At 35.9% G+C, this 23,203-nt stretch overlaps 1 protein-coding gene and 1 pseudogene across 2 annotated transcripts in view; one reads left to right on the top strand and one right to left on the bottom strand.

Annotated features, from left to right (window-relative positions):
- Positions 1-23,203, top strand: part of CCSER1 (coiled-coil serine rich protein 1) — a gene marked incomplete at both ends in the record, with an annotated part of 1,131,842 nt that overhangs the window by 621,758 nt on the left and 486,881 nt on the right. The gene's annotated exons all lie outside the window — the stretch shown is intronic.
- Positions 11,504-12,245, bottom strand: LOC311171207 (heterogeneous nuclear ribonucleoprotein A1-like 2; annotated as a pseudogene). Its single transcript has one exon. The product of its transcript is annotated as a heterogeneous nuclear ribonucleoprotein A1-like 2 (transcript).

Genomic DNA, 23,203 nt, shown 5'->3' with positions numbered 1-23,203 from the left:
GGGGGCTCCAATACCCGTCTGCATGGATCCTGCCGACTTACGCCAATTGTAGGGGGCCGGACTGGACACGGTGCAGGTTTTCTGATCCCATGCAGACCGGGTAAAGGAAGAGTCAGAGTCCTCAGTAGTTTTGCAGGTTTTTTATTGGGGTTCAGCGGGTACGTGGCAGGCAGGGGTGCTGGCTGGGGGGCTGGGAGGCTGGCAGGCCTCCCAGCCCCCAGCAAGTCTTCACTCTATCTGGGATCTCTAGCGTTCGTTCTGCTGCTTCTCGGCTTCTGCTTCGGCTTCATGCTGCTGCTGCTGCTGCTGCTGCTGCTGCTGCTGCTGCTGCTGCTGCTGCTGCTGCTGCTGCTGCTGCTGCTGCTGCTGCCGCCCCCGTGACGCCGCCCTTAAAAGCAGTCTTAGCTCAGCTGAATCCCATCTACCTATGCCCACACCCTAGTCCAGGTGCCCGCCATCAGGCATGCATTCAGGACAAGGATCCATCATCTATCCTGATGGCGGAAGGGCAGAAAAGCCTGACATTTTCTTTACCCTACAGCTGTGGATCCAGTTCATAATCCCTGTTCTCAAAAAAAGAAAATTGCATTCTTGATTATATTACAGCCTGATTATTTCATGGTTACCATTTCTAGCAACATTTTGGTTCTGATTATTTCTGTAATGATATAGATGCTTTCTCTCTAGAGTTCCTCTTTTCTTTCTGAGAAAGATATTTATCATCATTATTTCCACCTATGGTCCCTTCACAAAAATCAAGTTTTTTTTTTTTTTTTTTCTTCCCCTCCACTACTCACCTTTACTGCCAGGAAGGCACAGAGCTGTTTCTCTATGATGGGAGCAGACGAGTAAAGGAGAGTCCTGGAGCTTTCGGTGGCTTTTTCAGGTTTTTATTGGGATTTTACCAGGTACACGGCAGACGGGAGTGCCAGGGCTAGGAGGCTAGTAGGCCTCCTGTGCCCCAGCAAATCTTCACACTTTCTGGGCTCTCTGGGCCCCTAAATACTGCAGCCATGGTCCCACAAAAGTAAATACAACTGAATATATCAATGTGACAAAATCCAGGTGCCCACCATCAGGCATACATTCAGGACAAGGATCCATCATCAATCCTAAGGGGGGGGGCAGAAAAGCCTGACAGAAAACCCTATATCACCTCAAATACCTTCAACCTCTACCCATTACCCAGTTCAGAAGCTGCTTCCAATTGTTTAGGTATTTATTTGTGGAACTAATATAACACTGAGTCCATAAGAATTCCCATTTCGTAGAGTGCTAATCACTCTATAACCAGGAATTTACCCAATGCCAATGCAAACTTAGAGTTGATGCTGTATTTCAGATTTTAGGACGTACTTCAATTCATTTGGTTTGGTGACTAGGTGGATTCCACTTTCTGATTTGATTACCTTTACCTCCTCCTCAATGTTATCCTTGACTCATAGGTTTCCTTGATTTTAGGGTTTCTTTCTTCAATTGATCAAGGCACATAAAATATTTCATGCAGTTCCCTATGTACACTAATTCTATGTGTTATTGAAAATATTTTTTGTTTTAGAAATAATCAGGTGTTTTGAATAATACCATTTTAAAATTAAGGACATTCAGGTTTATAGGTTAACTTATTTAAACTTGTTCTACTCAAATATAAATATTTATAAATATTAACTAAAAAGTGATTGAAAACACCAAGGTTAAAGCTAGTCAATCTAATCTTTGATATGAAACATCACTGAGCTATCTTCCTCAAGTAAGTCGTAAACAAACAAGACAAAGCTCCAAAAAGTTAGCAAATAATTGAGGTTTTAGTCCACAGGATACAAATTCTTTAGATTCAATCAGTCTTATTTAGTTTAGAGAACATGTATTCCTTGTATGTTTAAAAAACACTCTTGAATTATTAATATTAAGATATGATTAATGTATCTGAAATTAAACTGATAAAGTTTTAATAAATTCTTTATGGATACAAAATAATTTATTCCTTCTATTTTGCTAAACTTCTAGTGGCTCATTTATTTTTCAGTTATGAGATATCAGAATGCAAAACTTATATTCATCTAGAAAAGAATGACTTATATCCTTTGTCTTAAACTACCACTGAAGACACATCATGAAAATTATTGAATACAAAATAAATCCTACAATAAGTGCATTGGTTAATGCTCTGATATTTCTGTTGTGGTATATATGGCTCCTACTAATTTTCTATAATGATTTGATGAGTATTTTTTTTTCTTTTTTGACACTTTCTTCAATTAGAACATTCCTAAAATATAAATGGGTAGGCATTAGCTTCTTGAAGAAAAATTTGGCAGTGAATATAAATGAATAGCAGGATAAAGAATTGTCATTAAAATAAAGTTATAAAAAGGACATATATTCATTGCTACCATTGGTAGGCCACAGGATAATCTTTTATTGCCAGGAAACTTCAGAAACACTTTTGAGATGGAAGACTGCAGAGCTAAGGACTGTGAATAAATATTTAAGGGAGACAATGTAATATATTGGTGTTGAAGACAGTCTTGCATTTGAATTGCACTTCGGCCAATATTAGCTGTGTGATCTTGGGAAAATGGCATAAAGTCTTTGCATCTTTGCTTTTTTATCTTGAAATTAAAGCCAGTGGATTCGGCAGTTTTGTCTTACATTGCAGTTTTCATTTCTACATGCTTTAATGACCATGCCTTTATATTATTTTCAGTATTGCTTTCCCTTCTTTGTGTGATTCCAAATGATCAACTTCATTCCAGAAGAACCCAATTATCTTAAACCATTAGCATATTCCACCTTATTGATTATAGTGATTAGATCAGGAAGGGCACTTAATCCATCTGGAGAGATGTATGCTGAGACATTTTGGAATGAGACATTCCTGCATTTTTAATATTTGATGATGTGAAGTTGTTTTCCCTGCAACTACCACAAATGTGCAAACACAAAGGTGAAAACCAAAGCTACCGTAGTACTACTGGGAGCTTAGCTAGATAATGTAGAGCCAGGAGACACAAGTGTGTGGGCTCAGAATCAAGTGATGCCATAACCTCCTAATTATTTAAGCCGATTTTATTTGAATTTTCTATTGCTTGCAAATGAAGCATTAATGACTAATTATTCCCTTTTGGGTTATTATAAGAATTAAATGAGATGATACAAGTAAGGCACTTAAAAGTACTTGGCACATAATATTTTCTCAATAATGTAATCTACAGTTGAAATTTATGTGAACAGCTTAGACACCAAAAATAGCTTCATTGAGTCCTATCAAAAGTAATCTCCAGCTTGCATGTACCTTAAATGCAAATCAGCAAGTATTTATTCATTTATTCATTAACTCAACTAATATCAGAGAATTTATTAGGAACAAGGCATTGTTCCCAGGACTAGTGAATAAAAACGAGAGAAACTAGTACTTTAGCAAATTGAATTACTTATAATCTCCTAAGGAGATAAACTTTAAGAGAATCATTTAAACAGTGTGTGATTATATGCCAAACTATGTGGTCCCTAGGCAAATGATTACCTACATGATACACTAAATAAGAACAGTACATAGGAAGATGAAAAGTGCTTCAGAGAAAACTGCTTAGCTATTAACTTTTATTAGCTAAAATATTAAAGACTAAGTATGTGAGAAAAGAAAGTCTAATAGCGTAAATATTCAATTCCCATTCCCTTTCCTTTAGCACTTGCTTCTTTATTTTATTTTTTCTGGTATTTGTTGTTTCCTTAGCTTCTTTTGGGATGCTAGCCTTGTTCAATACACCAGTCTTGCTACACCAGGGTTCTGTGTTTTGACTAAACTTGCTAAAACAGCAAGTTTTAGCTTGCTTAAATCTCTTCTATTCCATTTGATCCTCTCTTCTAACCTCCTCCATCTTAATGTAAGAAACCTCACTCCATTTGTTAGTGTAGGTTAAGTAAAGTATCAGGCTTTTGTGCCCTCCTGCCATTAAATTTAATGGCCACGAGAGAACGCTGGAGAGCCCAGAGAGAGTGAAGATTTGCCAGGAGCTAGGAGGCCTACCAGCCTCCCAGTCCCCCAGCACCCCTGCCTGCCATGTACCTGGTAAACTCAATAAAAGCCTGAAAAAGCTACCCAGGGCTCCAGGACTCCTCCTTTACCTGTCTGCTCCAATCATAGAGACCCTGCTCTGCCCTTTCTACTGCTACAATTAGTCACATTCAGTTTTTAATCAGTAGTTTATATTTTTGAATTGTCTACTATGTAAATGACCGATATTTTTTATATTATTCTTTTTTACTATAAACTATTCCCTGAATTCCCTTCCTTGTTGCTATAAATTCAATATTTCATCTTTCCTTCTGGCTAAATAGAATTCCATAATGTGGATATTCCACATACTCTTGATCCAGTCTGCTACACATGGGCATTTATTTGCTTCTGTGCCCCAGTTTTTATAAATAGTGATGCAATTAATGTTGAAGATCAAATAGTTATTTGAATTGATGATTTCATATTCTTTGAATAGATGCCCAGAAGTGGGAATGCCAGGTAATAAGTTATGTCCATTTTTAGTTTTTGAAGGTAAATCCAAATGCTTTCCAAAACGGTTACCCTAGTTTACATTCATATCACCAATGCAATAATATTTTTCTTTCTCAGAATTTTCTTAAGCAATTGTTGGGTTGTTATATTTGCCATTCTTATGGGTGTGAGAAAATATAAGTTTAACCTTATTAAAAATAATTTTGAACAGTTTCCCATGTATCTAGTAGACTTCTGGATGTCCTCTTTGGGGAATTGTCTGTTCAGATCTGCTACCCATTTATTCTTTGGATTGTTTGTTTTACAATTGTTGAATTGTATACATTTTTATATATCATGAAAATGTGTAAATGTTTTCTCTCATTCATTTGTTTTACTTTTATTTAAAAACAATCATTGGTAACATAGTTAGCATTGGTTTACAGCACTGCATGTGATTCCAGAATACAAGATTCCACCTTTTCATGTGTAAGCTACCACATTACATCTACCACCAAGGCCCCCACTGTGCTACACCATAGGCGAGTAAGCTATACCGTCTCCTACCTCACCACCCTCTCTTACCACAGCTTGGGCAATGTCAGATTTTTAAGCTTGTTTCTGGTTGTTTTTCTTTTTCTTTTTTTTAAGGTTTATTTATTTATTTTTACAAGCACTGGGTACAGTCAGAAACACAGGAGGGTGAGAGAATTCACCAGAGCCAGAGCAAGGAACAGAACAGGCAGACTGAGAAAGTACACTGCTAAGGGGAGCAGCAGGGGCAAGAGAGGTCTGTGCACCATGTGGGACCCTCCCCTGCGCCTGGGGATTGAACTGGCACTGCAGAGGCTGTGGGCAGCTTCACAGCCCAGAGCTCAACTGCTGCACCACCAGGGAGGCCCTGGTTAAGTTTTTCTGACACTTTTTTCCCCCTATATATTCCATATATGAAAGAAACCATCCTGTATTTTTCTTTTTCCATCTGGCTTATTTCACTTAGTGTAATCCCCTCAGTTTCATCTGTCCTCTTTGAGTGCTTAGGCTGTTTTCATAATGTAACTACTGTAAATAATGCCACAATGAGTGTAAGAGAGCATATGGCCTTTCAAATTTGTTTTTTGCACCTTTTGGATAGATACCCAGGATAGAATTGCTGGGCCACACTCCAAAACTTTTTGGGTAGATACCCAGGATAGAATTTCTGGGTCATACCCCATACTCTCTTCCAGTCACTGGACCAGTCTACATTCTCACCAACAGATTAAAGGGGTTCTTATCACCCACCTCTCCTTCAGCACTTGTTTCTGGACTTTTTTTTTTTTATACAGGTCATTCTCACTGTGTGAGATGGTATCTCATTGCGGTTTGGAGAATGTATTTTGAATCTACTTAAAGTTTTATTCTCAGTGCATAGACTTTTTAATTTGAGGGTATTTCAATTATTTTTTTTTTTATTTCCCTACCTTAAGAGTCCAGTTTCTGAAAATATTTTATCATTGAGATCGTGAAGCACATCACCAATGTTTTCTTCTATATACTTTGCTGTTCTAGGTCTTATATCTAATTCCTTCATGTGTTTAGAATTTACTTTTGTGTATTAAGTTAGAGAAATATTTAACTTAATTCTTTTAACAGGTGTCCTTCCTCTTTTCCCAGCAACACTTGTTAAAGACATTCTCCTTGAATGGTTATGGCTTCTGTGTCATAAATTAAGCACTGCCATAAATATATGCACTTATTTCTGGACTTTTGATTCTGTTTTATTGATCTAAATGTTAAGTTTTACATGAATACCACATTGTTTTAATTACTATTGCTTTATGATATAGTATTTTTATTGTTATTGAAGTACCATTATTTTATATCATTTCTCTTGATTTACCATCATAGGATCCCCCTTACATGTGTAGTCACCAAAACAATACCACCATCGAACAACCACTGTCCATTGTGTTCTCTCTCCCATCCCCATGTTTTTATACCTCTCCTTTCCTCTCCCCTTCTGAAACCCAAAATATCTATGGCTACTTTTCAAAGGTTGGTTTTAAAAATTTGTCTTTGTCTCAGTATTTGTTTGCTTTCTCTGTATTCCATATGTAAGTGACATCATCCAATATTTATTTTTCTCCTGGCTTATTTCAGTTAATATAAGTCCTTTTAGCTCCATCCATGTTGTTACAGATTACATGAATTTATATTTTTTGATTGCTGACTAGTATTCTATTGTGTATATATACCAAATATTCTTGATCTACTCATCTGTTTTTTGGTTTTCATGTCTTGTCAATTTTAAATAGTGCTGCTATAATATAGGAGTGCTTATTTCCACTTGAATTAATCTTTTTATTTATTTATTTTTGGTAGATATCAATGGGTAGGATTGCTGGGTCATATGACAGATCCATTTTAAGTCTTCTCAGGAACTTCCGTACTGCTTTCTTAGTGCCGGATCAATCTAGATTCTCAGAAACAGTGTAGACGGGTTCATTTTTCACCACATATTCACCAGCACTTGATGTTTCTTTCTTTCTATTTTTTTTTAAGGATTTATTTATTTCTGCATACAAGAACTAATGTACAGGGCAGAGGTTTGGGGGGTGAGAGGATTCACCCAAGAAAGAGTGGGGAGCAGAACAGACAGACTGACTGAAATACATTGCTGAGGGAGCAGTCAGGAGAGGTCTTCTGTGCCATGTGGGTAGCTCCCTGGCTGGCTGGGGAGTAAAGTTGTGCTGCAGTGGCTGCGAATAGCTTCATAGGTTGCATCTTAACCCCTTGCGCCACCAGGGAGACCCCTCCGTTTTGTTTTTAATACGGATCATCCTTATTTGTATAAGGTGACAACTCAGCATGGTTTTGATTTGCATTTCCCTGATGATACGTTATGAGGTACATTTTTTCATGTTCCTATTGGCCACCTGTATGTCTTCTTTGGAGAAATGCCTATTTAGCTATACTGCCCAATTACCCTTTTTTTTTTTAAATTAGGTTATTTCTTTAATTTTTGTTGAGTTGTATGAGTTCTTTGTAGATCTTGGATATCAGTCTCTTGTCAGAAATATGGTGTGGAAATGGTTTTTCCCTATTCAATAAGGAATCTCTTATTTATTTATAGACTTGCGTTGCAGATGCTTTTTAGTCTGGTATGTCCTAATTGTTTATGTTTTCTTTTGTTTTCCTTATTGCATGGGACAAGTTTGTAAATATATCTCTGAGGTTTGTCTGGGGGCATTTTGCTTATGTTTTTTTCTGTGTATTTTATATTTTCAGGTGTTCCATACAAGAATTTTATCCATTTTGAGTTGTTTTTATGAATGGTGCAAGGCACTGTTCTATGTTTATCTTAGGCATGTGACATTCCAATTTTCCCAACACCATTTATTGGTGAGGCTCCTCGTGTTCCAGTATACATTCTTTGCTCCTCTGTTGTAGATTGGTTGTCCAAATATGAATGGGTGTATTTTTTAAAAAAAAAAAATATATATTTATGCATACAAGAGCTGGGGTAAAGGCCAGAATATGGTAGGTGAGAGGCTTCACCAGAGATAAAGTGGGGAGCAGAACAAGCAGATATACTGAAATACACTGCTGAGGGGAGCAGCGGGTGAGACAGAAGAGATCTGCAGTGCCATATGGGTAGCTCCCTGGCCAGGAATCGAACACCTGCCACAGTGGCTGTTGATAGCTTCATCGTGCTTTGTCTTAAACCCTGCACCACCAGGGAGGCCCACATAGGTTTATTTCTGAGTATTGATTCATTCCACTGTGCTGAATTTCTGTTTCTGTTGTAGACATGAATCAGGAGCGTACCACCTACATGCCCCCCATTCTGAATTTTGTTTCATAATTGTCATCCACAAATTTCTTTCCATTTTACAATCATGCATTTCCCAAACATCCTCTGAGGTAAATGAATATATTTTAGATTAATTAAATAAGTTTTTCCAAAGCAGATATTTGGTTGACTGGAAAATAAAGGTTAGCGCTTTTCATGAGGTTAGAACATTTTGCGATCCTGTTCTAAAATAAATGGATGGTACCTTAGATTTTTTAAATATACATAACTGAAAAATACATTTAATTTTTTGCAACATATCTCCCATTAACTTTTGGATTTTGCCCATAAGAACATATTAAATTGACATATTTAGATATGAATGCAGTTTGTGTCTATTGACTTCTGTAGAAGATGAAAAATGAAGCTGAAGAATTTAGCTCACAATAATTATATCTTCCTGTAGAGATACTGATAATTATGCTTGAAGATTTTTTCACTATATAATTTAAAGGTTTTTATTCATAATGTAGCTCTAATTTAGCATATAGAAGTAAGCAGCTAATTAAGCTGAGATTACTTTCTACTCAAAGCTAACATTTGGCACAAAATCAGAGTTATTATTATAAAGTTGTTTAAGGTTATATTACTATTTATGAATAGGAACCCAAACCGAAATGCATAACAAAATCACAAAAAAGACTACATTATTTCAATGTGTCACCAATAAAATACCCAAATTAAAACTATATATCCTTCATTTCACCAGTGATAGATTTTTAGACTCATAAAATAACCTTACTTCATATGTAACTTCTATCCAGCTTTTGAACAAAGTGATATATTATCCTATCTCCTTTTTTAAGAGTCAAGAAAGTTTTTATTAGGGAATAAGAATCATGACAGGTTCACACGAAGGCACAGTCCCAAGATGTTTTTTTCCCAAGGTCAGAGAACAGGGAAATGTTAAAGGGTACAGCAGAGGAGTAGTCTGAACTTGAGTCCAATGTTTGACACCTTTGCTTTATTTTTGTTTTATACTTTTTAAAGACATATTATTCAGCATCATGATTTAGCAATTTAACAATCAACAGCATATGTGCAAAAAAACACATTAAAACCATTTGTTGAAATGCATTACACTTTGCACAAAACAAAAACTAAAATATCCTGTTATACAATTAGTCAGAAATGGAGTCTTTGAATATTTACTTATATACATGAGTACTGTTTTTTTAAAGATTTATGTTTTTATATATTTTATTTTATTTTTATTTTTTAAATATTTATTTATTTATACAAGCACTGGGCACAGTCAGAAGCATGGAAGGGTGAGAGAATTCACCAGAAGCAGGGAACAGAACAGACAGACTGATGAAACGCACTGCTGAGGGGGGCAGCAGGCATGGCAGGGAAGGTATATGTGCCTTGTGGAACCCTCACCGGTAGCCAGGGATCGAACCAGTGATGCAGAGGCTGCAGGCAGCTTCGCAGCCCATCTCTCAACTGCTGCGCCACCAGGGGAGGCACTTTTATTTTATTTGATTTTATATAATTCTTACATCATTTTTTAGTTTTGCACAATGTATGCATTTTCATTTTGGTTGTAATCCCCATACAATTCCCACCCCCTTTAATTTGGACCTAATCCCTCCTTTCCACCCCCCCAGCCCCCGTAATATGTCTCTGATTTATAGTTACTTGTTGATTTTGATTTTTTCAATATTATAATTAGTATTTTCCTGGTCTCTTATTTAGGTTTTCTAAATCCCTGCTATGAGTGAGACCATCCCTTATTTTTCTTTCTTTTTTTTTTTTTTTCTGGCTTATTTTGCTATGCATGATCCCTTCCAGCTCCATCCATGTTGTGGCAAATTGCAGGAGTTTATTTTGTTGGATTGCTGAGTAATATTCCATTGTGTATATGTACCACATCTTCTTGATCCAGTCATCTATTTTTGGGCATTTGGGTTGTTTCCATAGCTTAGCTGTTGTAGATAGTGCTGGAATAATGCAAATGGCCAACAGGCATGTGAAAACATGTTCAACATCACTTGTAATCAGGGAAATGCAAATCAAAACTACAGTGAATGGGCCTCCCCAGTGGCGCAGCGGTAGAGCGCTGGGTTGCGAAGCTGCCCGCGGCCTCTGCGGCGCCGGTTCGATCCCCGGCTGCTCCCCGGCCACCGGAGGAGGGTCCCACATGGCGCGCAGACCTCTCCTGCCGCCCGCTGCTCCCCTCAGCAGTGTACTTCGGTCCTTCTGCCTGCTCTGCTCCCCGCTCTGGCTCTGGTGAATTCTCTCACCCTCCCGCGCTTCTGACTGTACCCAGTGCATGTGTAAACCAAACAAACAAACAAATAATAAATAAATAAATAAGACATGCCTCTAGAAAATTAAAAAAAAAAAGGAAAAAAAAAAAAAACTACAGTGAAATGCCATCTTATACAAGTGAGAATGACACATATTAAAAAAATACAGCAACAACAAATGTTGGCGAGGGTGTGGAGAAATAGGAACTCTTCTGCACTGCTGGTGGGAGTGCAAACTGGTTCAACCACTATGGAGAGCTGTGTGGAGATTCCTCAACCTATTAAAGATAGAGCTTCCCTATGTTCCAGCAATTCCTCTCCTAGGTATTTACCCAAAGGACACAGAAACATTAATTCAAAAGGGCACCTGCACCCCTATGTTTATAGCAGTACTATTTACAATAGCTAAGCTATGGAAACAACGCAAATTTAAAGATTTATTTATGCATACAAGAACTGGGGTACAGAACAGAGGTGTGGGGGGTGAAAGGATTCACCAGAGATATAGTGTGGGACAGAACAGGCAGACTGACTGAAATACACTGCTGAGGGGAGCAGTGGGAGAGACAGGAGAGGTCTGCTGCGCCATGAGGGTAGCTCCCAGGCCAGGGATCAAACTCATGCTGCAGTGGCTACAGATAGCTTCATAGGTTGTGTCTTAACCCCTTGTGCCACCAGGGAGGCACCCAACATGAGTATTGTTTATAACATGTCTTCTTTGTGGCAATTAGGCCCTGCCACCTCTGCTTGGCTGAATTCACAAATCTTTTGTAATTGTAGCTTCCCTGTCACTTCTCCTATTCTCCTCTCCTGCCAAACCTTGTTTCCTGGCAGTTAATTAAAAGGCACTGCCATCATCATAGCTACTGCTGCTCCTAGAGCCACCATTGTAACCTCGGTTGGTGATTTAGAAAGTATTAACCTCTACCACCATAGAAGACCAGAGCTTCTGTCCCCAATATTTTCCCCTTTCACGGGTCCAAAATTTGAAGACTGATTGTTTTAATTTCCATAATCACTGTAACTTTCAAAATTTCCAGAATTCCTTTCATCTTTACCAAATCCATTATAGACATCCCCACTGCCACCATATCCACCAACACCATGGCTACCAACAAAGCCATCTCTACTGAAATTTCCTCCATGACCAAAGTTATCACTCCCACCAAAATTACCTCCATGACCACCACCAATGTTTGAAAGCTACTTCTACTTCTTTGGCTGGATGAAGCACTGGCCATGTCTTGCTTAGATAGGGTTTTCCTTACTTCACAGTTGTGGCCATTCACAGTATGGTATTTCTGAATTAAAATCTTGTTTATAGAATCATAGTCATCAAAGCCTCTCTTCTTGCTACTGACTCAATCAATCATGATTTCAATTACTTCAATGTCCCCATACTGCTCAATATAATCTCTTTGGTAATGTTCTTTAGTTTCTCCTTTAATGCTATCCACAAAAAAAGTTTTTACAGTTAAGTGGGCACCAGGTCTATGAGAATAATCTTTGATACAGCCCTCTTTGGCTCCACAAATATTCCATGCACCTGGTGTGACCTTGCATTCTTGGCCGCATCCACCTCCTCCATCGTGGCATATGTGACAAACCCAAAGCCACTGGATCACTTGGTGTTTGCATATCTTATTACCACAAAATATGTGGACATTTCCTATTGTTAAAATGTCTTCTCAGACTTTCATATGTTGTTTCAAAGCTCAAAGATCCAATAAAGAACTTCGAAAGCTATTTCAATTCCTTGATAGACTCTGACTTAAATGTGATGGTAGTGGAAGGGTAAACATTTAGGATTCTTGCTTGACGACATCTATGGGAAGAAAAGATATGTTTGAAATCTTTGGATTGGTTCTTAAGTTCATCTTTTGAATAACTGACTGACAAACATCTTAAAATCAGTAATTTGCATTGTGGAGTCTTTTGCAACAATCAGAAGATGACCCCCTGTTTCTTTGCCTGTCACTGATAAAGAGAAAATAGGAAATTGATCATTTATGCTACATTAAGCAGCTCACCCATAAGTGTCAAAATGACAGAGGATGGATGGTGTCTATTTGATTCACAGTAGATTTCACAAAGAATGCCACTTCACACACTATCCTGAGAAAATTGGACTACCACATGCAAAAGAATGAAACTAAAACATTATCTCACACTGTACATGAAAATCAACTCAAAATGGATAAAAGATTTAGATAAAAGACCTGAAACCGTATAAAACAGAGAAGGAAAAAAGGCAAAACTTTCCATGACATATACCTCAGAAACATATTTTCTATGTACATCTTTCTTAGTGCTGCTTTTTCTCTGTTCCCATAGATTATGATAGGTTGTATCTTTTTTTTTTTTTGAGGTATATATTTATTTTTTATATTTCTTCTTTGAGTTCCTTGTGAATCCAATGGTCATTCTGTAGTGTGTTGTTCAATCTCCATATATTAGAAGAATTATCCTTTCTTTGATTAATTTCTCCTTTGATAACTATATGATCAGAAAATATACTTCATATGATATAAATCTTCATGAATCTATTGACTTTTTTCTGACCCACTGTTTCATGTTACATGTTCATGTAAATTTTAGGAAAATGTGTACTAAGTTTTGGGTGGTAATATACAGTGTAATATACATGTCTATTAAGCTGCTGTTTTCTGATTTCTCATTTAAAGCTATTGTTTCCTGTTGCTATTCATCTGGTTTATCCATTGATAAAAATTAGACATTGTGTTGATGTCAATGTGTAATTTCAGATTTGATAATAGTTGCCATAGATATATATATATATATATATACATATATATTTGCCTTATATATTTTGATGTAACTTTGGTGCAAATATATTAATGACTGTTATGTGTTCCTGATGTACTCATCTATAAATCATTATTTATAGTTTACATCTTTATCTCGTTATCTTTGTTAACTGGAAGTCTATTGTGTGACTGTCTATTTTCAGTCTAATGTGATTTTATGTTTGTTTTCTAATATTTATTTATTTATTTTTGAGTCTGTTTATTTTTTGGAGGTTAGATATGTCTCCTGGAGAAAGATTATGTTTTCTGATCAAAATGACTACTCTTTGAGTTGTGATTCATGAAGTCAGACCACTTATATTTAGGGTGATGATTGAGACACACATACACACACACAAGCACACACATAAAATAGATATATGAGGATTTGTTCCAATTTTGTCTTTAGTTGCCTGGCTCCAATTCCTTGAATTTCTTGTTCAGATTTTTTGTTTGTTTGTTTTTTGGTTTTTGGTTTTTGGTTTTTTTTTGGTGGATTTTGTTCTCTCTTTTTTTTTTTTTAATATTTACTTATACAAGTACTGGGTGCAGTCAGAAGCGCAGGAGGGTGAGCGGATTCACCAGAGCCAGAGCCAGGAACAGAACAGGCAGACAGACGGAGGACACTGCTGAGGGGAGCAGCAGGCGCAGCAGGAGAGATCTGTGCGCCATGTGGGACCCTCGCTGGCGGGCCAGGATCTAATGGTGCTGCAGAGGCTGTGGACAGCTTCACAGCTCGGCGCTCAACCAACTGCGCCACCAGGGGAGCCCCAAAATTCTCTATTTCTTTCAGTATGTTCTGTGTTCCACTATATCACTCTTTCTCTTCTGGAATGCTCATCACTTTTAGGTTACCTCCTTTCCTAATTGGATTCTTATGAAGCCTGAAGAGCTTTATAAAGCTTGAAGAGCTTCATGGTCACCAGTACAGCCTAGCCTACTTTCATTGTTTTCTGCTTTATTTTTTTACATACTTCATTGCTATTTCACATCCTGCAATTCCTTTTTTTTTTTTCTTGTTTAAATCTTTAATTTCTAATTTCTGATTGGTAGTTATATTTGTCATGACTTTCTTTTTTTTTTTCCCCTATATTTTCTTCCATTTTTTTAAAACTTCTTTATCATTGCAATTTAGAACTTTCTGTCTGATAGGAAGATAATATCTCCCATATATTTGTGGTTAAGTTTTGGGGAAGTATTCCCTCCTTTGGAAGTCGTATTTGCTTGAGGTCTCAAGATGCCATGTGTGATTTTGTTGTTCTTTTAGCTGTTTTTGATCTCTTCAGAAATTCTGCATTCTCCAGCAGTATCAAGTGGGGAACTTCAGATGAGGCCAGAGATCACATGCTGAGTGTAATCACCAATTCTCACTTCAAACATGGACTACCAGCTACTGAATTCCCCTTTGCTTGAATTCTGAGTTTACTGTGGTTACTTCAGGAGGTCATGCAGTGGAGAGTGTGGCGTTTCCCCGACTTTCTGAAGCTATCTAACCACCCTGTTTGTACTCCTGTTGATCAGTGACATTGAGCTTACAGAAGGCAACATCTGGAGGGTGGCAAGAGGTGGTTTCTGCCTCAGTGTGCCAGCTCAATGTCTCCCTTCTATCACCCAACACTTGTTGCATGATAAACACAACCATCTGTGTGAATTTTATTCAGGAGCAGCCATTTAGAAGAGATGCCTTTCTTACAGCACGTAGTATAGGGAAAAGGCTCAGAGCTTCTGTGCTTTTCACAAATTTGCTACTCATCCCTAAATCTCCCCCATTAGAACATTTTAGCTTATTCCTATAAAAAAAGTATTTTAAAATAATTTATAATGTATGTGCATTTGACTGAGTCTCTCACTTAAAATGCTCCACATTGGCTACATCCAAGTCTCACAGCTAATATACATATTTTTGGTAAAATTATTTAGAATATTATTTTGTTACTATTTCGTTTCCCATTACAAAAGACATAGCCATGTTTTATTGAATCTAAAACAAATTTTAACTAACTTTACAATATAAGTCTTCATAATAGTTTGCCTTACTACTTGTGAAATTTGATTAATATCAAGAACATAGAAAGGCAATATTGTCAGCTTTGTGCTGATCTTGGAAAGTCCACTTGATTTAAAGGAAAAATTAAGGCAAACTTGTGGTTCCAGCTATGTTTAATCATGCAAATATAAATCATCTCTCTTTCATAAGCAGATTTGCATCTGTTGATTTCCATCTGAAAGCATAATCAATAATAATGAATAATAATGTTTTGTAACTAAATCAGAGAAAGCATATAACATGGACTTTAAAATAAAGTACATGAAAACCCATCTGAAGTGACACAAACATCATTGATGAATAGGGACCACATAGCACAGTACATACCAGACTAGCTATAGATAGCATAATGGTTTTGCTCCTAAGTAAATAAGTAAGTCTTTGTCATCACACACTGCTATTTCTTCTTGCTAGCTTTCCAATTATGGGAAAATGTGAACAAACTTGGTCAGTTCATTTAATAGTCTTTAAAAAAATAAACTACAATACCTGCAAAGTTATATGCACTTATTTATTGAAGGACATGTAGCTTTTTGATAACTCTTCAATTATTGATAAACAATTTTTTAATGGTGCTATTGCTTGAAAGTATATACCTCAACAACTTTACTGGAGCAAGAAAATATTAGGAAATTTGCAATTTGTATATAACCATATATATCTTACTTTACATGCCTATTTCCCAATTTGTAATTATATAAAAATATCTGAAGTGTTTACATTTTCTTTGTTTCTGTTTTATCTTTTTTTCTACTATTACAATAAGACTAAAGAACCCTCCGTCTTATGTAAATGTGATTTATTATACGATAACTTATGGAAAGCTTAAGCCACTTGTGAATTTAAGTAACCCAAATATTCTTCATACTTTTTTTTAAAGGGAGATACTTTGCAGTTATTATGTTAAAGAAATTCTCTTACAGGATACACCGTTCCATTAAAAGAATCTTGCTATAAGAAGACACTGCCTTTTGAAATTAAATATCTACAAATCAATATATGAATAAAAGAAAGGATTAAAAACAATTATTTCTTATCACCTTTTTTTTTAAGATTTATTTATTTATACTTTATTTATACAAGCACTGGGTGTAGTCAGAAGCGCGGGAGGGTGAGAGAATTCACCAGAGCCAGAGGGGAGAGCAGAGCAGGCAGACTGATGAAGTTCACTGCTGAGGGGAGCAGCGGGCGACAGGAGAGGTCTGCGTGCTATGTGCGATCCTCACCCAGTGGCCGGGGATCGAACCAGCACTGCAGAGGCTGCGGGCAGCTTCGCAAGCCAGCGCTCAACCGCTGCGCCACCGGGGAGGCCCTGTTATCACCTTTTTAAGGAAAATCTCGAGCAATGCTTTTGAACTTCTTTTAATCTACTTCACTTTCTTCCTCAATGATTTGTTACTGTTAAAGAAATCACAGCACACAATGTACCAAGAACCTGAAAATCTCCTTTCCAAGTTTTAACAAAATAAAACTATTTCTAAAGTTTATACTTAGAAAGATAATATTAAATGTTAGAAATAAAAAATTAAGAAAATGTAGTCACAAGTCTGATAAATAAATCACAAACATTTCAAACTAATCTTTTGACAATATCTCTAACAAAAAAATTGACTAATTTCCAATGATAATGTGGATATTTGCAATCAAATTATTCAGTGCACAGACTTTTATTTTTGAAAAACAAAATGAGTCAAAGTATTATTCCCTGTTCCTTTTTATTCAAAATCACTTTTTGTATTTGTTTAATCAACTATTTTATCATTTCCTCTTAACTTAATGATTATTAGGCTGAATAATACTGTTACTCAATACTTAATAAATACCACCTATTCTGCCCCAGAGAATGTAAGACACAGGAACAAATATGTCCAGTTTCTCCTTTGTATCAGCACCCACAAATTCAACATGAGACACTCCAAGTGGTGAGAGCAATGGTAATATTATACCTACAGATTTTATAGTTGACTGGGTTTTAAAGAATGATGGGAATGATTCATTTGATTTTAGTTAATAAATGTGAATACAAGAAGAAACAAAAGTAAAAATAACTGTAAATATAAGGTACATTTGCAGTGTTAAACTTATCAAAGTGTTTCTCAATATGTGATAAACAAATTATTTATGGCTGCTACAAAATAAATATTGAAATTGAAAGTAAAGTGTTTGCAAAACTTGTAGACACTTTATAAAATATATATCTGTTGAATATAAAATAAAAATAGAGGGACTTTCATTTTGCACACTTTTTTTAAAGATTTATTTATTTATACAAGAGCTGGGGTACAGGCCAGAGGCTTGGGAGGGTGAGAGGACTCACCAGAGACAGAGTGGGGAGTAGAACAGGCAGACGGACCAAAAGCACTGCTGAGAGGAGCCGTGGGAGAGACAGGAGAGGTCTGCCGTGCCATGTGGGTATCTCCCTGGCAGGCCTGGAATTGAACCCATGCTGCAGAGGTGCAGCTTCACAGTGCTATGCTCAACCTGCTGTGCCACGGGGAGGCCCCATCTTGCACATTTTATGGATTTTATTTCCAGAGTTAATTTTTATTTTGCTTGCCAAAATTTTGGTCTGTGACAGACTGAATGGTAAACAAAAACAATTCTTTACCACAATTTATCAAAAATTTTGAGAAGTTTTATTTATTTAACTTGAAAATAAGAACATTAATTAGAATTTTTTTGAGATTCATATTTATTTATGCATACAAGAAGTGAGGTGTAGGCCATAGGTGCTGGACAGGGGGTAAAAAGATTCACCAGAGACAGATTAGGGAGCAGAACAGGTAGATCTACTGAAATACACTGCTGGGGGGAGCAGTGGGCGAGACAGGAGAGGTCTGCTGTGCCATATAATTTAGCTTTCTGGCTGGGGATAAAACTCATGCTGCAGTGGCTGCTGATACCTTGATAGTGCTGAGACTTGAACCCCTGCTCCACCAGGAAGGCCCACTTTAATGAGAAATTTTAAGAAAAGTTTTGGGCCATCAAAATTTACACAAAGAAATTAAATATAGTTTTATGGGTCAAGGTAATCTTAATTCTAAAAATAAATAAGTGAGGAACCTAATATTTCAATTCTCTTATGCAAAATAAGGCAAACCTATCCAAATTAGGTGAGTTTCATCTCATTTCTATTTATAGTTGGGGATATAATACACAATTTTTAGCACTTGAAAATACTATTAGTAACTCTTTTATCTAAAGTACCAAAAAATCATATATAAAAAAAGTTCATGTTAAAAGAGAATGATCTTTTATTTATTTATAAAAGAGAATAATATTTTAAACTTCATTCTGGGGCTATAAAGTAATAGAGAAAATAATAGTTGAAGAAACTCTTTTGCTCTAACTGTCCTTAATCAACTCTCCATCTCTTTAAATTCACAATTATTTTGAAGACTCTTCAAGAAGATTCTCATAGATGCTAAGTAATACAAGTAAAAGTGTCCTCCATTATCACTTTGTTCAACTTCAGTTTCTGCCTTGTTCCTTTGAGACGATGTTAGGTGCTGAGGCTTCAGAGACTCTGGAAAATCAGGAATTAATGCTTAGTTGCAGATCTGCTACTATTGCTGTTGCCGCTTTTGCTGGGGCCAGCAACTTGTCCTGTCAATATTGCTTGAAGTTATTCTGTGACAAGCCTCTTTGAAACTTCTCTTCTCTGTAAGAAATCATATGTTTTGCCAAAGGCAAAGTGTTTTCCAGACACAGTTACTGAAACAGAAATCCTCAATACGCTGAGCTAAAAAGAAATAATTCTCCTTCATTTCCCAAATACTGTCACTGCCATAGACTTCAAACTCTATAATTTTTGTTTCTGGAAGTACATTGTGTTAGATCAGCTCCCTCAAGTTCTAGAGTGTGTGTGTGTGTGTGTGTGTGTGTGTGTGTGTGTGAGAGAGAGAGAGAGAGAGAGAGAGAGAGAAAGACAGATTATGACTTAGATTGATTGCCAATTTATTTTTAATTCACAGATTTTTTTTTCTAGGAAACCAGAGTGGGCTCAGGGAAAGTAGGCCTAAAGGGAGAGATATGATAAATAACAAAACACAATAGGATTCTTTGCTGGGGCATTTTCAATACACCAAGCTTATACTTTGATTTTCCGTGGTCTATTTATTACCCTATGTAAATTTCCCTGGAAGGTCAAACACATTCTGCATTTTAGAGGACTCCCATTTCAGGCAGATTTTGGAAGTATTATGCAAGCAAGCATTTCTTAGAGCATTATTTGCAAAAAGGGTTGCATATGGCAACTTAAACTTGCTTTATAATTTGCAGTGCATATTTACAAATAATTCACATATCTATAATTAATACTATAGATCATTATTTTACATTTGCTACATTTTTTCATCTATTTGCTTGTAGCCGCCCTAAACCCCATGTCCATTGTTCAGGTCTCCAACTATGGTTTCTCCTTATTGAAGAAAGCATGCTGAATATATGTCTTTAATGAATTAAATGTTTAAAAGAGGTGAAGTCATTCTTTGAAATTACCTTTACAGTTTTTCTAAGTGTCAGTGGATTTTCAACATTGCGAAACCATTTTCTTGCTGGCCAGATAATATTTACGGTATTGTGGTCCTTCACTATATTAAACTGACACTGAAATATGTGATAGAATTGCATTTTATATCATGAGATGTTCCAAATACTTGAGTACTTGTTTTTTACTTTGAGAAATGTAAAAAAAAAAAACTTTTCTGTATATATACAGAATAGAAGATTGAACTTCTTTGATCATTTTTCAGCTGAAATACGCTGTGTACCATTTAAGCACTTATTCTGAGTTAATAGCTGAGTATAAAGTTAAAAAGCTATTAAGCAGATTTAAGCAATCTTGTTTAAAAGAAGAATTTATGTTTTTGTACACCATTAGCTGAAAGGTACTTCTAAAAATTATGACTTACTTGGCAATAAGGATGAAAACTGAGGGCATTGATTATGCCAGTTATATTTCAGGTTTGGTTAAAACCTGTGGGAAAAGTATAGTTTTACATTACATGTAAGATATTATATTCATTGTCAATTTTTAAAACAAAATTACAATTGAGAGGAGATTGTTTTCTCTTAGTGGTAATTCTAGAAGAGAAATGTTTAAACAAATGCTAGTAGTAATCACTGATGTAAAACTATACTAATATTTGAGGACTTCTGATGGCCTAAGGGTTAAGTCTCAAGGTTATCACCACTAAGGACAGAGTTAGATCCCAACCAGGGGGCTAAACCACATAGGCACAGTAGACCTCTCCTGTCTTGACCGCTGTACCCCTTAGCAGTGTATTTCTGTAGATCCGCCTGTTCTGCTCCCCATTCTGTCTCTGGTGAATCCTTTCACCCCCTGCAGCTTTGGCCTAGACACCAGTTATTGTATGCACAGATAAATTAAAATAAATCTTAAAAAATAGCTTTTCTAATATCAGAATGGATTAGCAGATAAATTAAAGGATTCCCACACTAAGTCTGAAATTCAAATAAACTATGAAACGTAGTTTAAGTATACCCCAAATATTGTGCAAGGCACATTTACACTAAAAAAAGTTTCATTTGCCTAAAATTTAAATTTAGCAGGACATCTTCCATTTTTATGACCCTCATCCTCAAACCAAGGGAGATAATCACAAATGTGGTAACTAACGAACATAGTTAATTATATTGGTTAATTCTTAACTTTTTTATTAAGAAAATAGTACATATCGCCAAATTCCATAATTGATCACACATGCTTAAATTTATTTTTGCTTCTGTTATTAATAAACCAGAAAAAGATTGAAAAGATCCATTTGTTTTTTAGCTCATCCAATGAAGTGAGTGTCTTTTATGGGTATGAGATATATACATATGTATTTATATATATATATATATATATATATAGAGAGAGAGAGAGAGAGAGTTATATATATATGTATATAGCTCTATGTATGGTTTGAAGTGCTTGTTTTTCTCACAGTCCCCTTTTTTCCTTGAAGATGGAAGAAGCTTACATGTTAATGTTCTTTCCCCCAAATATGACATTTTCATGTTACCACTGCTCACATCTAATTTTAGCGGGGGTATATTATCCTATGAAATTTGTAATTAGTTTTGTAAGTCAGAGCCAATTTTCTTTAGAATACAATGCTTAGGGTTATTGAATCCTTCAGAATTCCTCAATATATAAGTTAAAACTGCATATAAGTCTAAACCAAAGCAGAAGAAACAATTGAAGTTGTCAGGTGTGGCTCAAATATGCTCTGTGTAATTCTGCTGAATATATTCCAATCATTGTAATACTATTAATTCTAGTTAGAAATTGAAGAAGGAAAAGAGAATGGAGTATAAAGAAAACTATTATATGTAAAATATTATATTTGTTTAACACAAACTTTATAAATCTAATTGAGCATTGTTATATTTGAAATAACTAAGACATTCAACCTACATGTCTGTATATCTAAAACTTGATAACAATAATACTTTTGAAGTTAATAACTATTTGTCTCCCCCATTAATCAAAGATAATACATACTGCCTTTATACTTAGGAATCTTAAATTGGTCATAGTATGAAAATGATAACATGAAATTGCAAATAGTGTGCACATGGCTAGCCTTTGAAATTGTTAAGCTTAAAGAGGAAAACATTGAAATATTAGAACATTTTACTGCCTATACAAAAATAACTCAAATGACACATCCTAATATTATTTCAGATATTATTTGCTAACAAAAAATAAAATAATTGTGCAAAATAGCATGTGATATTTACCAGGCATGTCAACAAATAAGAATTAGGACAAAAGAGAGCATGAACATTAGCAATACAATCATATTGTGTCACATAATCCTTCACTAATACACAAAAGTAATCTGTTTCTTTGGTTCTTGTTCACAATTTTCTGATTATCATATGTCCAGAAAAAAATAATTCTTGAAGCCCTAAATCTGGTGAATATAATGAGCATGATTCCCATGGATCAGGAAAAAAAAAAAAATTGATTCTTGGTTTGAGACAGATGCAGCTATAACCAGAGGGAATGCTTTTGCAATCACATAGAAATGTAGTAGCAACATCATTTAGAAACTGATACATATTAATATCATGTTTAAGACAATTATAAGCTCTAGAAAACAACAAATAAAGATACAGGAAAAGTACTAGAAGCTCCATTAAAGAGTGTTACAGTCATATGGTAATTCCTTAACTACTTCTAATATATAAATTAGAATAAAATCCTATGTAAATAGGGGCCTCCCTGGTGGCACAGCGGTTGAGCACTGGGTTGCGAAGCTGCCTGAGGCCTCTGCAGCACCGGTTCGATCCCCGGCTGCTCCCGGGCCACCAGAGGAGGATCCCACATGGCACGCAGACTCCTCCTGCTGCCCACTGCTCCCCTCAGCAGTGTGCTCTGGTCCTTCTGCCTGCTCTGCTCCCCGCTCTGGCTCTGGTGAATTCTCTCACCCTCCCGCGCTTCTGACTACCCAGTGCATGTATAAAAACAAACAAACAAGCAAGCAAACAAACAAATAAATAAAACATGCTTCTATTAAAAAAAAAAAATCCTATGTAAATATACCAGAAAGACAATCATTCTTTGGAAAGGAATACAGCAGTACTTTCAGAGTATAAGGCAAATGAAATAACCATGAATCTGCTAGACATATTGTTTGAAGAAGTAATTATTATCTTTCAACTTCATTTGATCCATCTCACTAATTTTAATGGAAATTTTACATATAGTATTTTAAAAATATAGAAACATAAAATTTCTGAAGATACTCAAGGAAA

The sequence above is a fragment of the Talpa europaea genome (assembly GCF_964194135.1).
Source record: "Talpa europaea genome assembly, chromosome: 5".
NCBI lineage: Eukaryota > Metazoa > Chordata > Mammalia > Eulipotyphla > Talpidae > Talpa > Talpa europaea.
This window is presented reverse-complemented; position numbering and strand designations above follow the sequence as displayed.